We start from the raw sequence: 19,304 nt of genomic DNA on the forward strand, positions 1-19,304 counted from the left end.
TTATATCATTTAGACTTAGGTTCTTTCCCGCCGGTCCATGCGAAGAACTCGCAGCACCGGAAGTTTAAGCTTAGTAAACCCTCTGGCGGAACCTGAACGTTACGCTCGCGCACGTTTATTCTTTCATAGAATTAAGAGAGCTATGGCCGAAGATCAAAACCAAAGACCTCTTAAGGACTTCGCTCAACCATCTAACGAAGAACCTAGTTCTAGTATAGTAAACCCAATCATCCCAGCTAATAATTTTGAACTTAAACCATCCCTGTTGCAACTAGTGCAACAGAGACAATTCGCGGGTCTCGCTACCGAGAACCCTAACCAACATTTAAAAATATTCCTTCAATTAGCAGATACTTTTAAAACCAATGGAGCTTCTCTTGAGGCAATACGTTTAAGATTATTCCCTTTTTCCCTCAGAGATAAAGCTCTATCATGGTTAGATTCCCTTCCACCCAATTCCATTACAACTTGGGATAACCTTAGGAGAGTTTTTCTTGCTAGATATTTTCCCCCGAGTAAGACCGCCGTTCTTCGAAACCATATAACTAGATTTACCCAAAACCATGGAGAATCGTTGTTCGAAGCTTGGGAGAGATATAAAGAGTTGTTACGAGCATGCCCACATCATGGCTTAGAAAACTGGTTAATCATTCAAACCTTCTATAATGGACTTCATTATAACACAAAGATGACCATCGACGCTGCCGCAGGCGGTGCTCTGATGAACAAACCTTACCCTGAAGCTAGTGCCCTCATCGAAGACATGGCTCAAAACCATCAATCATGGGGAGTCGAACGAGCGCCAGTTGAGAAAAAGGAAGCCCAAGGAGGAGTGCATGAACTAAGCTCTATAGACATGATGCAGGCTAAAATGGACGCATTAGCCCTTAAGGTCGAGCATATGTGCATAAACCCGAATACTGTAGCCGCAGTTTCGTCGGATTGTGAGATATGTGGAACCCAAGGACACCAACCCGCCGAATGCAGTCTATTGAACGAAACCCACTCTGAGCAAGTAAACTACACCCAAGGGAACCCTTATTCGAATACATATAACCCTGGACGGAGGAATCACCCGAACTTCTCCTATAAAAATAATAACCCTATTCAAAATAATGCACCTCCGAGACCTAGTTATCAAGCCCCTAGATCAAATCAACCTATGCAACCTGTACCACCAAAACCGAGCCTTGAGAAAATTATGGAAAATTTTATCACCGCTCAAACCCAACAAAATAAGGAGTTCATGAATCAAAACATTCATGTTAATGAATTGATTACTCAGTTAGGAACCAAGGTTGACCAAATAGTTACTCATACCAAGATGCTTGAAACCCAGATCTCTCAGGTAGCTTTAAACCAAGCCCCTCAGACTACACCTGGAGGACAATTCCCTGGACAACCTCAACAAAATCCGAGAGGACAAGCCAATGCCATTACCCTACGAAGTGGGAACGCTTATGATGAGCCACCAAACCCAAGATTGAGTGAACCCGAAACTTCTAAGGAATGTACCAAACCCCCGGACGAAGTAAAGGAACCAGAGGAATCTGAAAACCAGGAAGGTCGAGATAAAGGGGAAGAACCTAAAGATAGAATTTACGTACCACCCCCGCCATATAAACCACCTATACCATATCCCCAAAGACTCAAACAAACCCAGATCAATAAACAGTACCAAATATTTATTAAAGTTATAGAAAAACTTCATGTAGAAATCCCTTTCATAGAAGCCATCACCCAAATACCTTCTTATGCAAAGTTTCTGAAAGACATCCTTACCAACAAACGTAGACTTGACGATACGAAGCCTTTGGAATGTAATGCTATTTCCGAGGACAAATTAGCAAAGAAAGATAAAGATCCTGGAAATTTCTCCATTCCTTGCCTTTTGGGTAATCATGTCATCGAAAAAGCTTTTCTAGACTTAGGAGCTAGTGTGAGTTTAATGCCTTTAGCAGTTTGTGAGAGGTTAAACTTAGGAGAATTACAACCCACTAAGATGTCACTTCAGTTAGCCGATAGATCTGTCAAATATCCGATAGGCATTTTGGAAGATGTTCCTGTTAGGATAGGTCAGTTATTTATCCCTACTGATTTGGTCGTCATGGACATCAAAGAGGACAATGATATTGTAGCACCTCAAATTTGCACCCTACCATTTTGTACATTCATTTCATATTAGGTCATAACATAACATGGGCCACTGCATAACATTGCATTGTCCATTTGCCCAAGTCCAAGCTCAGCTGACCGATTGGGTCAAACTGATCAGGAGAATCAGTCAAACAAGCAAGCATGTGCTATTTTCATTGAGACAAAGCCCTAGGGTGGATTTATCAAGCTCATATGGTCTAAGGATCATTGTGAAGTGATTTGGCCAAAGATTGGATGCTCAGAAGTCATCAGTCATTGTTCATTGAACCAAAAACCCTAGAAAGTCAACGGTGGTCAACTGTGCCTGATTTTATGGATTGGAAGGTGTGAGATGGTTTGAAAGGCTTCATTCATGTCCATACAAGTCTCATTGGACATATCAAAGACCAAGGTTGAATAATTGGAGGTCAGACAAGAAGTTTCCTAAAATGGCAGGTGACCTGTAATTTCAACTGCCCAAAATGGAAAGTTTTTCTCCTCAAAATAACTTCATCATAAGAACTTCAAATGGAATTTTGTCCAACATGAAAGTTGAACATCTTGATCTAACCATTCCAAAAAGTCCAAGAACTTGAAATTCCCATGTGTGGTTAGCAAGATATGGTCCAGTCATTTTCCAGAAACGCCCGAATTCGAAGTGGCATAACTCTCACATGGAGTGGCCAAATTGGATGGTTTTTCTTTGAGAAAATCACATTTAATGTGTACTTTCATAATCCATCACCACATTTTGCCAAAAGCATTCACATAAAAAGGCCATTTTTCAAGTGCACTAATTAAAATCCAAGGGCAAAATGGTCCAACTTTCAAAATATTTGGAATTTTGGCATGGGACTTTTTGCAACAATTTCTAAATGTCATTTGTGACCTGTTGGAACCAAGTTTGGACAGAAAAATCAGCTGCATTAACCAAGGGCATTTTGGCCACACTTGAAAATTGCACATTAACACTAATCATGTACATTTTGCTAATCTTAATTAATTTGTGATTAAGCATTGGTATAAATAGATAATTGCAACTGTATTCATTAACCACTAATCATTTTTTCAGATTCATCCAAAAAATCTCCAAATTTTCTCACTTTTTCTCTCACTTTTTCACAATTTCACATACACTATTTTTTCTCCATTTCATCAAAATTCACCATTGTTCTTGCAATTTCTTTGTCAATTCTTCATCTGCAGGTGTAGTAGGAGTTCTGTTCGTGGTAATTGAAGCAAGAACCGTGCAAATTCCAACTGTTGCAACCTTGAAGCTTCAATGGCGGTTTGATATTTCTTCTTCTTCGATCACTGTTGAGCTGAACAATCACTTGTATTCACCTTCCTACGCATCCTAGACATTCTGTTTTGGCAATCGGAGGTTCGAAACGTACAAGAATACGAGCTGCATAATCACGAGGTAAATTTTCGAAATCTTCGATTCTTGAAATCAGCATGTGGTTTAGATAGATCTTGCGACATAGAATAGACTGCAATTTGAATCGCGCGATTCCGTTAAGTATGGAGCTAGATATGTTGATCTGAATATTTGTGTGTGAAACTTCTTTCGGTTAGATCTTTTTGCACGTTAATCTTTAGCCAAAAGCGTTGCCATATCCGTAACCTACATGGAGAGACGGAGAGAACGGTATGCGGTTTGTTTGATTTTGTTGAAAAAAGCTCGTAATCGCATTTGCCGTTGAGGGACGAAGAACCGCGATGAACGTGAAAGAATCTGGGAAATATTCATGTTTGATCTTCTTTCTCACCGTGCCAATTCAAAAACCTGTTTGGCGCCAAGGAGAACGAATGAGGAGCTGCCACGGCGTTAAGTGATACTGTGCGTTTTGGTTTGCTTTAGAGATTCACGTTACTGCTATTGCATATAATTCATTAATCCATAATTAATTCATATAACATTAAATAAATATTACAAAACTTAAAAAATTCATAAAAAATTCAATATTAGTCCAAATTAGGTGGGATTTTTTTTGTTAGTTTCCAAATTTTATCTACTTTTTTTTAGGCATAGTAGTGTAAGTTGTGCCTGGTAAAATTTTGGAATGGTATATTGATCTTTGACATGTGTGACATAATTGTATGTTTTACCATTTTAATCACCAAATGCTCATACATTATCCAAAATTAATGAAATTTCATATGATGATTCTTGACACATTTATGGAGATTTTGGTATATCATTTGTAATTTTTAGACCTCTGGATTGGTAGATATGATTTATTCTTTTTGAGTGTGACAATATGTGTCACATTATGATATGCTGAGTTCATGAATTATTTTTCCATGCTTCCCCTAGGCCTATGGCCCTGATTTTTTGCATGAGATGACATGTATATATTAACTTTCAACATGAAGTTTTGTGGATTTAATTGGTCCCTTTTCTAATTGATTTGGATTTTTGATTGCTTTTTAGCATCTTTGGGTTGTTTCTTGTGTAACAAACTTTACATGTGTTGTTGAATGCTCATACTATATCATATGAATGTGAAATTTGATGGAGTGATTCATAACATGTTTAGGTGTAGTTTGGCTTTGGTCCCATCAATTTATTAATTGTTTTCACTGTTTGGCATGTGATTGAAGTTAATGCTCATTTTGTTACCATGTGTTGGCTTGCATAATTGTGTCTGGATTTCTTGATTTTCATTGACCTAATTTCTTTTGTCCAATTGAGCTGAAAATTGACATGCTATACCTTGAATGTGTCCTGTTCAGGTGTGAATTTTTGTGGAATTAATTGAATGGTTTTGGTATGCTTTTGAGTGAGATAGTTCTGTTTGGTCAATTGAAGTTGTAAATTGCATGATTGATGTTAAATGGTGCATAAAATGAATATGGTGAATGATATGAGCATGGGATCAATTGCATTTACTTTTGAATTGTTTTAATGTGATTTTGGATGAATATTACTTGCTGTTTAGAATTTTTTATCCCTTTTGGACCCTAGGCTTGGCCTAGTGGTCTAGTTTCTCACATTTGGTTTGGATTTTCAGGTTAAAAGTGCAAAAGGCTTAAGGAGAGAAATGGAAATTGAAAATTGAATTTGTTTGATGTTGTCCACTAACATATCTTTGTTTTGTAGGGATTTATGCTTGAGCTTGAGCTTATAGCTTGCACTTGTGTGCATTAACTTGTGTTGCTTTGTACAGATTAACTGATTAACAATTTGCTGTTTACTGTTGGTTTGTCTGAGTACTGATGATACTTGATTGATTTCAGGTACATTTAGTTGCTTACAGTTCTTTAAGAACTTGCTTGCTGCTGCTTGGTTTTTAAACCATTTGAGGTAGGACTTCTGATCTTCATGTAGTCTGGAAGACCTGGCCTGTTACTTGGCCAGGCAACTGTCTGAAGTCCTCCTTAAGAGGCGATGTTTGTGGTTGTTTACATTTGTGCCCAAGCAGGTGAAGACCTCTATGAGGCAATTGGCGGAACCCAAGGGATATGCAATCTATCCCCCGCTATTCTGTTGAGTCGTCCCTCTGCTCACACGGCTGTGTGTTGATGCATTGGGACACAAACCCAAGATCTTGTGCTGTTGCACAATCGAGTCAGAGTCTTGAGCGTAGAAGGGTCCCTCCATTCTGGACCCACGCTCCTTTGTCTGAAGCTCTCCCTGGTCAGGGATAAGAGCTGTGAAGTCTAATCTTCACTCACCTTTCATCAGCTTCACCTTAGCCCCTCAATGGCAAGGTTAAGAGCTAACCTTACCCCGATACAGAGGCTTGTTTGTTGAGGTTGATATGACCCCTCGACTAAAGCCTAGCCCTGATGTTTGAGCCCCTTGTTGGTGTATTTATTTCATGCGGTATATGTTTGTGTGGTGTGATTGTATCCCCTAGGTGCTAGACTCCGCGTAGTCTCGTTTGCATGTCAATTAAGGTAGCACGGTTCCTTCGTATAGGACTTCCTTTCTTGCTTGAGCTTTCCTAAAACACAAACAAACATTATTCCCTCTTAAGGAGGCGTCAACTCCTTCTACTACAGGTGAGTAAGTCTCCAAAGGTCGAGCATCCGGTAGATTGCGTAGTGACGTTATCCACTTAAAAAACACAAACCAACAAGAATAGTTTAGCCGAACTACGGCAACTCTGATTCTCATGTCCAGATGAGATACGTAGGCACGAGATGCGATGTCTTGTCGAGTTTGACTAACAACTAACACTAATTCTTTTCTCTCGCCCTCGTTGCGATTGAGACCTTCCCCTTCTCTTGCCCTAGTTGCAATCGAGACCCTTCTTCTTCCTGTGTTGGTGTTAGGAGATGGATGTAAGCCCATCGATTGGCATTCCATATCCTTTGTGTTGTTGTGTGCTTGGAAGCTGATGTAAGTCCATCGAGTGGCGTTCGGGTTCCAGTGTGCGTGTTTTTGGTTCGGATGCTGATGTAAGTCCAGTGATTGGCATTCAGGCTCCACGTTTGCCTTTGCCTGTGTTTGTTTGTGTGCGTGTTAGCCGAGCTACGGATGCTCTGATTCTCCTTCGTCCAAAGGAGATACGTATGCATAGGATGCGATATCCTAGCGAGCATGTTTTCCCCCAGCCGAACTACTTTGACTCTGATGTCTATGCCTGATAGACTAAGTAGGCCCAGGATGCGGTATCCTGCCGAGTCGGTCTTGTTTGTTTTCTTGTGTCTCTTTCAGCCGATGTTTGTGTGTGTGTGAGCAGTATTTTTAGCAACCATTTTCCTTCCTATTGTGCGTGGATCCCGTCGAGTATGACGGATGCGTAGGGGTGCTAATACCTTCCCTTCGCATAACCGACTCCCGATCCCATTCTCTTTGGTCGCGAGACCATGTCTTTTCCAGGTTTACTTCGAGCGTTTCCTTTCCCTCTTTGGGATAAATAACGCACGGTGGCGGCTCTGTTGTTCTTGTTTTCCCGCCGGTTTTTCGCGTAATGCGACAGATATACCAATTCTTCTAGGTAGACCATTCTTATCGACTGCAGGAGCCATAATAGATATCAAGAAAGGAAAGTTGACATTTGAGGTAGGTGACGAGAAAATAGAATTTATACTTTCGAAATTTCTTATGGCACCTGTGATGGGAGACTCGTGTTATACCTTAGATATCATTGATGAATGTGTTAGAGAATTAGAACAAAAAGAAATTATAAAAACAATCAAGTTACCATCAACCCCCATAAAGGAAGATGATGACTTTAAAGAACCTTACATCGATGATAACCTTTACGATTGTTTATCCCTTACTCCAGATCCTATGCCATGCCCTAAGAAACCAACCTTAGAACTTAAGGAACTTCCTAAGAATCTGAGATATGAGTTCCTCGATGAAAAGATGAACCGCCCAGTTATAGTCAGTGCTACCTTGAACCAAGAGGAGACGAACCAACTTTTAGACGTTTTACGAAGATATCCCTCAGCCTTAGGATATAATATCTCTGACCTGAAAGGTATAAGCCCATCCGTATGCATGCATCGGATTTCGCTCGAAGAAGATTCAAAACCCTCTAGGGAGCATCAGAGAAGAATAAACCCTATAATGAGTGATGTTGTTAAGAAGGAAGTTCTTAAGTTACTTGAGGCAGGTATAATCTATCAGATCTCGGATAGTAAGTGGGTGAGCCCTGTGCATGTAGTACCTAAAAAGGGAGGCATCACAGTAGTGCAAAACGATAAAGGCGAACACGTAGCAAAACATTTAGAAGGAGGATGGTGGATGTGTATAGATTATATAAAATTAAATAAAGCAACTAGGAAGGACCATTTCCCTTTACCATTCATAGACCAGATGTTGGAGCGTCTAGCCAGACACTCTTACTTCTGTTATCTAGATGGATACTCTGGATTCTTCCAAATACCTATTCACCCAGAAGATCAAGAAAAAATTACCTTTACATGCCCTTATGGAACTTTTGCCTACAGACGAATGCCTTTCGGCCTCTGTAACACCCCAGCTACTTTCCAACGCTGCATGATGTCAATCTTTGCAGATTACCTAGATGGTATCATGGAAGTGTTTATGGACGATTTATCGGTTTGCGGATTCGATTTTCACAATTGTCTTGCTAACCTTGAGAAAATCCTGGAGAGATGCGTGGAGGTGAACCTCGTGCTAAATTGGGAAAAATATCATTTCATGGTGACCGAAGGAATAGTTTTAGGACATATAGTTTCCGAAAAAGGTATAGAGGTAGATACAGCTAAAATAGAAGTTATAGAAAACCTAAAACCACCAAAAACCATCAGAGAAGTCCGAAGCTTTCTCGGACACGCTGGATTCTACCGGCGTTTTATTAAGGACTTCTCCAAAATAACTAAACCTTTGACTGGACTTTTAATGAAAGATGCTGAATTCATTTTCGACGAAAAATGTAATGACGCATTTAATCTTTTAAAGCGAGCATTAATCTCTGCACCCATTATGAAACCGCCCGATTGGTCGGAACCTTTTGAGATAATGTGCGATGCTAGTGATTATGCAGTTGGAGTCGGTCTAGGACAAAGGAAAGATAAAAAATTACATGCCATTTATTATGCCAGTAGAACCCTAGATGCTGCCCAACTTAATTACGCAACAACCGAAAAAGAATTACTCGCTGTAGTTTTCGCTATAGACAAATTTAGATCTTATCTAGTAGGAGCAAAAATTATTGTTTACACCGATCATGCTGCCATTCGTTACCTATTAAGTAAAAAAGATGCCAAGCCCAGGTTACTCTGATGGATTCTATTACTACAAGAATTTGATTTAGACATAAGAGACAAAAAAGGCACTGAAAATGTAGTAGCCGATCACCTTTCTAGGCTAGAACATCTAAAACCTGAACTAGTACCCATAAACGATGATTTCGCCTATGATAGACTGATCGCTAGAGTAGAAACCATTGAAGACAATAACCTAGATCCGTTTGAGCATTCCCAAAATTCCTTAGCAATAAGTAACGTACCCTGGTATGCAGATTTCGTTAATTACCTAGCTGCTGATATAGTACCCCCTAATCTTGACTACCACCGCAAGAAGAAATTCTTCCACAGTGTGAGAAACTTCTATTGGGACGAACCACTCCTTTTCAAAAGGGGTAAAGACGGCATTTTTCTTCGTTGCATTCCAGAAGAAAAGGTAAAGAGTATTATCGAGCATTGTCATTCTGCACCTTATGGTGGACATGCGAGCACCTCTAAGACATACGCCAAGATTCTTCAAGCTAGCCTATTCTGGCCTACCATGTGGCGTGATGTCTATGCTTAAATTGTCAAATGTGATAGGTGCCAACGCACTGGAAACATTTCAAGACGAGATGAAATGCCCTTAAGAAACATTCAGGAAGTAGAACTCTTTGACGTATGGGGTATAGATTTCATGGGACCCTTTCCACCATCCTTAGGAAACAGGTATATTTTAGTAGCTGTAGACTATGTGTCTAAGTGGATTGAAGCTATAGCTGCACCCACAAACGACACTAGGGTAGTAATCAAACTATTTAAGAACTATATATTCCCTAGATTTGGAACACCACGTTTAGTCATAAGCGATGGAGGATCACACTTTATATCGAGAATATTTGACAAACTTTTAAGAAAATATGGAGTTAGGCATAGAGTAGCAACACCATACCACCCACAGACTAGTGGCCAAGTAGAAGTATCTAATAGGGAGATAAAACAAATCCTAGAGAAAACTATTTCTATTTCTAGGAGAGACTGGTCTCAGAAGCTTCAAGAAGCATTATGGGCCTATAGAACCGCTTTCAAAACCCCTATAGGAACTACTCCTTACCAACTAGTTTATGGAAAATCCTGTCACTTACCTTTTGAGTTAGAGCATAAAGCCTATCGGGCCATTAAAACTTTGAATTTAGACTACCTAGCCGCTGGAGAAAAGCGTACCCTAGACATTCATAAATTAGAAGAACTTAGGCAGTCGGCCTACGAAAATGCAAAAATATATAAAGAGAGGACAAAAGCCTATCATGACAAAAGAATAGTAAAGAAAAACTTCAATGTAGGCGATTCTGTTCTCCTTTTCAACACTAGGTTACGACTCTTCCCTGGAAAGCTACGTTCAAGATGGACTGGTCCTTTCGAAGTATCCAAGATTCTGAGATCAGGAGCCGTAGAAATCAAGAACCAAACATGTATTCCATTCATTGTAAGTGGACAAAGACTGAAGCTCTACGAAGGAGGAGACATTCCAGCATACTACTTAAGCCACACCCTGATTGATCCACCGATTCCTACTACTACAGGTGTATAAATTCTGATTCGTCAAGCTAATGACGTTAAACAAGCGCTGCGTGGGAGGCAACCCATGGTTTTTCTTTTATTTTACTTTTTTCGCATTTATTTATTTTTATTTTTATTTTTATTTTATTTTATCATATTTTGCATAGAGACTAAAAATTTGAATGGTTTGCATTTTCAGGATCACTTTCTTAACTTTTACAGGATGCAGGGTTTTGATGACATGCATGTTGCCTATAGAGATAATGCTAAGAGGGAGCGCTACATTGCTTTGTATCAGCGCCCTATGGCACCCACACGTTACCCTGATCAGCACTGTATGGAGGCACTAGGTATCGAGCCGAGTATCAGATTCCTTAGCCACCAACTTCACTGGGACGAATTTGCTGATGACTTGAATAACACATACAGGAACCTGACTTTGGAGTTCCTGAGTTCATTCGACTATGACCCATATTCTGGACCAGATGGGTATGCTGCTTTCAGAATTTTTGGAATTGAGTACTCCTTCAGCCAGAAAGAGTTCGGCGACTTATTGGGCTTCCAGACCACTCCTGATGCTATCCCGGAGACACCTATGGGATATTTCCTAGGTAAGGAGGTGGAGAAGTTTTGGAGTGATATATCAGGTGGCGGAAGCCAGGATCCATCTACGCAGTTATCTTATGTCATACATAACCCAGCCTTCAGATATTTTCAGATGATATTAGCACATTCCTTCTTGGGAAGACAGGATGTAGAGACACTACTGAGTGAAGAGGAGATCTTCCTATTATTTTGTGCATCCCAGTCTCGCCCAGTAGCATGTGGGAACTTTTTATTGAATAATCTCAGCGGTATCTCTAGATCCACCGAAGGAGTCATCCATGTTGGTGGAATCATCACACAGATTGCTGTCGCTTTAGGTCTGTCTCGCAAGCTGTCACATCTTCGGATCTACTATGGACACACTACCATGGACATCGATTTCTGTTTGACTAGAGGATTGATGAGGAGAGCCTCTTTCTACCCATGTCAGTTCCGATTGCTAGTCGACAGTGAGGCTATCCATTATTTCACACTGCCAGACCCTATGATGACCAGTGTGCATGATCCAGCGAATTGGAGTTATGCTCTAGAGGGCCAGGGAGAGACCGTCGAGGCACCGAGATCACCACCCGTTGCTGAATACACGCCTACACCACCATCTCCTAGAATCACTGTTTTCTCTAATAATCATTCATTGCAGACACCCGACATACGCACCCAGATTGCTGAGTACCGTAGAGAGATTGCAGAGCTTAGACAGGAAGTGGCGGACCTAACTTTACAGATAGGAGTGTCTGATCTCACCCATGCTACTGAAGCCGATTGTCTATATCAGGAGATCGCAGAGCTCAGGCAGGAGATAGCCGTGCTCCGTGGATCCACTCAGGCAGACGACACCCCTAATACCTGATCTCACCATTTCATTTTATTTCTCTTTTATATATTTATCGTATTTGCATTATCTATTTTATATTATCGCATTTAGAATATTATATAAACCACTACTATACATTAGTATTTCTATTCTTATCTATATATGTTTTATATTTATTTTATTTGCATTTTAATTTTTCAGTTATTTATTTATTTATATTTAATTTCTGTTTTTGTTTTTGTTTCAGTTTCACTTTTTATTTTTCGTTTTTACTTTTATAAAAATTATGCAAGTCGAAGAAACTAGGAGAATCACAAGACAACGAATGGTCTGTTGAGGTATTTTCCTTCTGGGAGCGTTTATCAAACACTTCCATAAACTCTTTTGAAGGAGTTCTTGCCTCAACTATCCATAACCCGGCCATCAGAGTTTTTAGATATCTGTTGGCATGCACTATTTTTGGCCGGGAGAATCCAAACAAGGTAAACGTTAGAGAGCTTCTATATTTGCAAGGAAGCCTCACAAATAGGAGAATTAATTCGGTTCCGTTTATGCTCGCCCATATGATTTTAACTCTGAATAAGGCGGGACCGATTTCTTTTGGTGGATTGATTACGTCTATTGCTCGGGCACTTAACCTGAACAATGAGATGGCTACCCTAGACCCCTTACCTCCTCGCACAATTAACTTAAAATTTCTGAGAGACATGAAATTGTGTCATTCAAGGAGAGAAGGAGGTTATACACTTATGATTCATGGTGTAGCCATCCCATCTGTTATTCTACCTTGCACTAGACGTACCGATATACGTGATGAGAGGATATGGACCTACGATTTAGATGCTCCACCTGTTTTGGGTCCTCTTCCTCCTAACATTCCTGATGAGGCGGGACCAGACACTGATAATGAATATGACCAGAGAGAGAGATCTCCCGTACCCCATGTGTCCCCCCATCATCCTTCACCACCACACACCGCACCATCTTCTTCTTCTGCAGGTACCACTCCTGGCTTCTATATTACAGAGGAGATGTGGCGAGACCACATGGCTAGAGACAAGAGGCGAGATGACCTACTCTCTACCATCCAGCAACAAATGACGGATAATATGAACTTCATGGAACAATCACAGCGGAGGACAGACAAGTCCTACGACACTGTCCTACAGTCCCTGCAAGTGATCGCCGATACGCAAGCCCGTCAACAACAATACCACCAGAGACACATGGCACTAATTGAAGCCACCCAAGGTTCCATTATTGGTAACCTTCGGGAGGTGAGGACCGCTCAGGATGCCCTGCAGGCGAGGATGGATCAGAGAGACCGTCGTCGTACCCGATCCCGTCGTCCACCTCAGGATGGCGAGGGCACTAGTGGTCAGCAATAGGTTGCCAGGTAACTCTTCCCTTATCTTATTTCGAAACATTGGGGACAATGTTCGATTTAAGTGTGGGAGGGGCATTTATCGTTTTCCTTTTATTTTTCAGTTTTATTTGTTATTTTTAGACTGTTTATTTCCTTTTAGTTGTTTAAGTTCCCTTTTAGTTGTTTATTTTGCTTTTTAGTATAATGCATGAGTCTGACGAGTAACCAAATATAGTAGATCCTTAGTACAATCCTACCTCCCTATACCTTTAGCCCCACCAAAAAATTTTTGCAAAAGAAAATAGTGTTATTTCGAAAGTTTTCAGGTTTTAAGGACATGTTTTGAGTAAGGATGCGGTGACTTGGGAGAACTTTATGAAACATCAGTATCTGTTTTAGCACCATAAGCTTCGTAAATATAGGAATCATTCCCGAAACCCCATATACCATGGCCTCAATCATCATTTCCGTATAAGTCCTTAGTAGTTTATCTCAGCAGTCAGCTCCAGCCTACGCATCCTCTACGTAGGGGACCGATGCAAATAAGTGAATGATCCAGGAAAAAAATAAATAAATAAAAGAAAGCAAAAAGGCAACTCCGGTATAGGTGACCCTCACAAAGTCATTTAAACCAAAGAATTGTAAAAAAAATTGCTACAAAAAGAAAAAGAAAAAGAAAAAGAAAAGCAGTACCCACTGCTAGTTGGTTCAGAGGTATCTGGCACTGAACTCGGTAGGGCGGATCACGATCCGATCCCCCACAACTACAGTTAGGTCCAATAAAAGGGTTTACACATATTTATGTGCCAGAAATCCCAAGCTCTGATCATAATCACTAACAGGCCACTCTACTATGAAGCATGTATGGATAACGGGCTTAATGTGATTGCGCCTGAATGAAAAGGACACAAAAGAGATGAAGAGGCAGGCCTAGGTATTGTGGGATAATATGGGTTGGTTAATATAGGAATGAAGTTTATGTCCGTATTTGCGGATTAGTGCAATCACGATACCCGTAGTTCACTCAGTTAGTACCTATCACTGCATCCCGACTTGAACTTAGAATTTTTACCTGAAGCACTCGTTTACACAAATTTTCTTTTATGAGCTTTTCAATGTTTTGCTTGAGGACAAGCAAAGGTTTAAGTGTGAGAGAGTTTGATCACACTAAAATTTACGTATTTTTGACTCCGATTTCACATGCATTCTAGTTGTTTTATTATCATTTTATTGTGTTATTGCTATGTTTTTCTTTGTTTTCAGGTTTTTACTTTAATCGGAGCCCCGATCAAGAAAAGGAGTGAAAAAGAGCTAAAAACCCTAAAATTCAGCATTTTGTGCTTATGGCCTACCCCATGGCGGGCGCCACAGACCAAGCCATGATGTGTCCAAGTCCAACTTCCTCAACTCCCACGTTTCCCCACTTCATCCACTAAGGCGCCCCACTTTGTGCTTGTGGCGGGCGCCATAGCCTTGTAGCGGGCGCCACAAGAAGGAAACGGTTTCCTCTATTTTCAAGTTGAAGGGCATCCAAGTCAATTCCACCTTTTTTATTTGCTTATAAATAGAAACGCGAATTCAGTTTTACAATCATCCAAACTTAGAGCAGAGGCAAACTCAGAAGCAACTTTGTTTCACTTAGGCATATATTCAGTATTTTATAGTGGTAATCGCTTCGCATTGGAGTGTTACCACAATTGTGTCATCAAGTCTGTGATAGAGTCTGTAATCGAGTTTGGAGCACTTTGGAAGGAAGTTAATCCTGCCGCCATTTTCTTTTCCGCATTGCAATTTACTCAGCCCTCCGATTGGAGCAGGTTTTTATTACTCGCCTTTACTTTATTTATTTTCCGCACTCGCTTTTACTTTATTTATTTCCCGCACTCGCTTTTACTTTATTTATTTCCTCGCACTCGCTTTTACTTTATTTATTTCCCCGCACTCGCTTTAACTTTATTTATTTCCTCGCACTCACTTTTACTTTATTTATTTCCTCGCACTCGCTTTAAATTTTTTACTTCCCGCACTCGCACTACTTTTATTTACTTTAATGCACTTTAACTTTACCATGTCTAACTAAATTTATAAGGTTAGAATGTAAGGATCATAATTAAACCAGTAATCCGTACAATTGTTCGTAGAAATACTTAAAGGGCTATTTTAACTTTCAACTTAAGTTTTCCCGCACTTCAATTCCGTTGGGTAAGATCGAAAGCCGTCCAACGTCTTTATAAACTTAATTGTTTTTAACTATTTCAAAAACAGCGAAAGCACTTTGTTTAGTTCATTAGGAGTTTTTAACATCAAGAAGAAAAGAGATTTTAAAACTATTTTCGGACGCGTTTATAAGTTTAGAGTCTGGTTCGTGAGAACCTCTTTTGGTTAAGAAATCCAGGTTATAATACTTTTCAACTTAGTCAAGATACTATATTTCTTAAAAATAGGTTTACTACTCTAACGCAATGCGCGCCTTTTTTTAAGTGACAATAAGAGGGTTTGATTAGGGAGTACAACTCGGTTCTGAATACGCAAAAGCGACAGTTCCTGTTAAATTAGTTCTTTTCAAAGTAGGAAACATTGCCCATAAGTAGTTCTATTAGCAAGTACTTGGATTATCAATTGATTACGTGAATTGCATTCGACCCTGTCTTTATTAATTCTATTCTATTTCAATACTTTACTTTTTATTGCACACTACAAAACACTTATTTTGACCGCCTTTGATAAACACCATAACGACAGATAACGATAGATTGACACTTGGTCTCTGTGGATACGATAATCTTTTATATTACTCTGACGCGTTCGTATACTTGCGAAAAGCACGCATCACGCAACTCCAAGTTGATACTTCTTGTGAAGTCTTTTGATCTCTCTTTCATAGTTTCTCTTCATGGCATCCTTCTCAATCACAAGCTGGTCTATAATGCCTTTCCAAACACCGGAAGGAGGAACATGAGTAGATGATGAAATGTTAGAGGAAAATAAATCATATTGGCTCCTTGACCTCTTCATAGCACGTTGCTCGAGCAAATCTATCAAGTCATCCTTTTCCTTTAACTACTTCTGCAATTCTAACTTCTCGAGGTTTAAAGCGTGAAACTTTCCTTCCCAATCATCTTTCTCTTACTTCATCCTATCCAAAGCTTCTTGCAGCTCCTCTATGCCTTCAATATGAATAGTGGTTTATTTGACCACTACTAAAGACATAGGTCTCTCATAAGTGTATGGAATCTTGAATTACTTGATCTCTTCTTCACCCAACTAGTGTAAGGCTCCAAAGCTACATAATTCTTCAATCCAAGCTCACATTTTCCTTTCTTGTGAATATTGTGCCAAGCATGCACCATCCTAGCCTTCAATCCTTCAATGTCTTTCCCTTCTTGGAAAAATAAACCTTCTAACAAAGTTTTATTAGGTTTGTCCTTCATAGCAAACCCAAGTTGACGTCTTGCCAAAGCCAGATTATAGTTGATTCCTCCTTGTGTACTAAGAAGGGGCACATTAGAGAACTCCCTATAACTATCAATAATCTCAACGTTGTCATAAACAGAAGAAGACCAAGTGATGTCATCATTGGTGAGAGATATAAGTCTTTGAGACCATCTTAAACAACCCTTGTTTTCTTTGAAGATAAGAGACTGTCGCAAGTGCGAAAAAACCACTTGTATAACAAAGGTGCACAACAGAAAAATAGTTATGTTTCCCTTAGAAGTCCTATGATGAATGGAGAAATAGGTGTCACCAAGAAAAGTTGGAACATGATTCCCAACCAAAAAGATCCTAATAGCATTAACATCAACAAAATTGTCAATATTGGGAAACAAGACCAAACCATGAATGAGTAGGGAAAGAATAGCTTCAAAGGACACCATGCTATCAGCATTAGCAAAAGAAAAGGCTTTCACAATTAAAAAAAATTGAAGTCAACCCTCTGATACCTCCTTTGACAGTGAGATTAACATCTACGTCATATTTCTTCAGGTGAATAACTCCAACAATAACTTGAGATTCCAGACTCCCTTCCAAACCACAAAAAGTAACTCTATTAGAAATTGGTATACCCAAAAGATAAGCATACTCCTCCGTGGTAGGTAATAACTGATAATCAAGGAAAGTGAAGCACTGGTAGACGGGATCATAGAACTTAACCAGAGTACAAAGAAGACCATCTTCAACATCAGTAGATAGAATAAACAAAAGTCTTCCAAAGCGGTCTCTGAAATCCTTAGGATCATCCAAAAAAGATGCTTGCTTTCTCAATTCCTTAAGATCAGGACATCTGGAACTGTATTTCCGAGTATTCCTTCTTCCAATATCCATGGTCAAAATATATGCGATGTTTATATAGAGAATCTCTAAGTTCCTTGAAAACTAAGAAAAATGCTCATGAATACATGATACAACAACCACAAACAAGATCACACAAGGCACACAAGTAAGGTCCAAAGGTTCGGAGTCACGAGCATGGAGCCAATGGTAAGAACCAACCCACAATGTATGCATTATTGATATAATCACCTGTAGAACAAGCTTCTAAAAAGTTCCTAGAGTCATAATTCCATCTTTTCGATATTATTGCCTTAAACGACTACTCGACAACCAATAATATTCTCAAGAGAAAATCGTCCGAGTGTAGTATCGCGTAACAACTAATTCAAGTCTACACCTGAATAGCCACCACACTACGTCCTAAAAGGACAAGATGGGTTAAGGGTTCTAAGGTCTTCAACTTCTCGGTCTCCCAGGCTGGAAAAAGTAATTCCAATTACGACTACTCGTATGACATCAATAATCCCAAATGGGCCTCCACTGAGCGGGGGATTGCAAGTCATCTTATTAAGGATTAACTCCATGTGAGCCAAACAATAATATACCACCCTCGTATTATAAGAGCACTCAAGTCCGGGTATAGGACTTATCTCATCACAAAGATATCACCAAGCACCAGACAGAACAAACAATAACAAACAACAACAAACATAATATACACATATAAACAAATGTAGGATGAACCCACAAAGGACTACTCCCTAGCAGAGTCGCCACTTTTCTGTAGCGGTAAAAAAATTGAGATTAAGCTATTGATTAACTTAACTCGCAAAGCAAGAGTCGCCACCACGCTTATATCATTTCCAAAGGAAAGGGAAAAAGTACGAACAAAACCCAAAGAATTTTTAAAACAAAACTAATAAAAAGAGATAAGGGTTCGAGGGTTAGTTATTCAAAGGGAAGGTATTGACACCCTAAATGTCTATAGTACTCTATAGGAACCTCTTTGAAAATCTGTGCATTTTGGTTTAAAAAAGGTGTTGTTTCCAAAAGATTGGGGAGATGAGAAAAGAAATTTTTCTTTTTAATTTTGTGTTTGTCAAGACTTTCTGAGTTTCATGCCTACGTACCAACAAAGTGCAATGGAGGATAAAAAACTCGTAGTTCATGGTAAAAATAGCAAAGATGCTTGTTTTGATTCATTTTTAACAAAAAGACATTTTTTCATTTTAAGGAGAACACTCAACTAGTCACCTACAAGTATGAGAAATTTTCATCACCACAGAGAAAGGCTCTAACTTGGATGAAGATCAATAAGTATGCCACTGGCTCTCTTGGGTGGAAAAGAATTATCATCAATACTATCGGGATAGGAGAATTATATCTCAACCATGGAAGCGACTTATGTCTAAACCTTGAAGAAAAAAAGTTTTAAAAGAAAAAATGCACAAAGGGCACAAAATAGTTTGAATGAGTTTATGTATTTTTGTGGTCTTTTGAAATTTGTTTGAATATGCTTAAGATGTATTAGCTTTTATTAAGAAAACATTTTGAAAATCACTTGCCAAAAGTCAAGATTTATTGAGAAAGTGGTTCAAGTTTTAAAATAAGAAGGTTTTTGAAAAGAGGGAGAAGATTTTGAAAATTAAAGAAGGGTGAGGAGAAGAAGAGACTATCTTAGAGCATAAAGTAAAAGCTATGGATGAAAGATCTAACCAAGAGATAGAAAGCCTTTGATATAAGTCAAGAAGGAATTCCCTCCTTCAGATTAAGCCGTAAGCAAGCCAAATAAGAAAAGAATAATTCATGTATCAGATGAAACCAGGATAACTAAGCCAAGTCTTCAAAAGAAGTCCAAAGTCAAAGGTACCAGATGAATCCCAAGGTCTCAAGTCA

General features: G+C 39.4%; 1 non-coding gene across 1 annotated transcript; it reads right to left on the minus strand.

Annotated features, from left to right (window-relative positions):
• Window positions 1-526: 526 nt before the first annotated feature.
• On the minus strand, window positions 527-633 carry LOC127133029 (small nucleolar RNA R71). Its single transcript, XR_007807027.1, has one exon. It is a non-coding gene; the product is annotated as a small nucleolar RNA R71 (small nucleolar RNA).
• Window positions 634-19,304: the final 18,671 nt, after the last annotated feature.

This window comes from Lathyrus oleraceus, chromosome 3 (assembly GCF_024323335.1).
Source record: "Lathyrus oleraceus cultivar Zhongwan6 chromosome 3, CAAS_Psat_ZW6_1.0, whole genome shotgun sequence".
NCBI lineage: Eukaryota > Viridiplantae > Streptophyta > Magnoliopsida > Fabales > Fabaceae > Lathyrus > Lathyrus oleraceus.